Source organism: Anneissia japonica, unplaced genomic scaffold (assembly GCF_011630105.1).
Source record: "Anneissia japonica isolate Jap-2015-1 unplaced genomic scaffold, ASM1163010v1 scaffold19623_len575_cov72_single, whole genome shotgun sequence".
NCBI lineage: Eukaryota > Metazoa > Echinodermata > Crinoidea > Comatulida > Comatulidae > Anneissia > Anneissia japonica.
In genome coordinates, this window is record NW_022742643.1 from 1 (window position 1) to 575 (window position 575).

The 575-nt window shown below is 37.9% G+C and overlaps 1 non-coding gene across 1 annotated transcript; it reads left to right on the forward strand.

Annotated features, from left to right (window-relative positions):
* The first annotated feature begins 32 nt into the window (after nt 1–32).
* Trnak-uuu lies at nt 33–105 on the forward strand. The gene has a single exon. It is a non-coding gene; the product is annotated as a tRNA-Lys (tRNA).
* Nucleotides 106–575: the final 470 nt, after the last annotated feature.

Here is a 575-nt window from a genome sequence, read left to right on the forward strand (position 1 = left end):
CCGACGGGTATTTGGACCTGTTCAACCATGAAGCCTTCGTGGTCTAGTGGTTATGACGCTCACCGTTTCAGCGAGAGGTCGCAGGTTCGAATCCCGTCTGAGGCATTTTATTACACAATGATTTTTCATAAGACTTTGTTCGTTGAAAAGCTACAATGTAGCCTACGATGTTCCATCATGCCCTTATTAAAAACTGTATATGTACCTTTGATGATTAATTTATATTATATTTATTCAACAGTGTTAACGGCTAACTTCCTTTAATATCATATATATGTATATATATTTGCATCTAAAGTTTAGTTTTGGTCTTCCTGTTTACTTGTTTAGGCTGTTTATTCTAATCCCACCCAGCCTATTGTTTCCAATCATGCTTGCATGAAATTCTCACTTTATACTATCTAGCTTTTCCTACCCTCACCCACTCGCCACTGAGGAAGGACTAGTGTTGTCCGAAAGCTCTGGTTCTATTTCTGGCTGTTTACTTACGTCTACTTTTTAGCTGTTGCTTATCATTTTTGTATCTCTACTGAGATCCAGCTGTTGTTTCTCACAGCATTGTTGTTTTTCAGTAT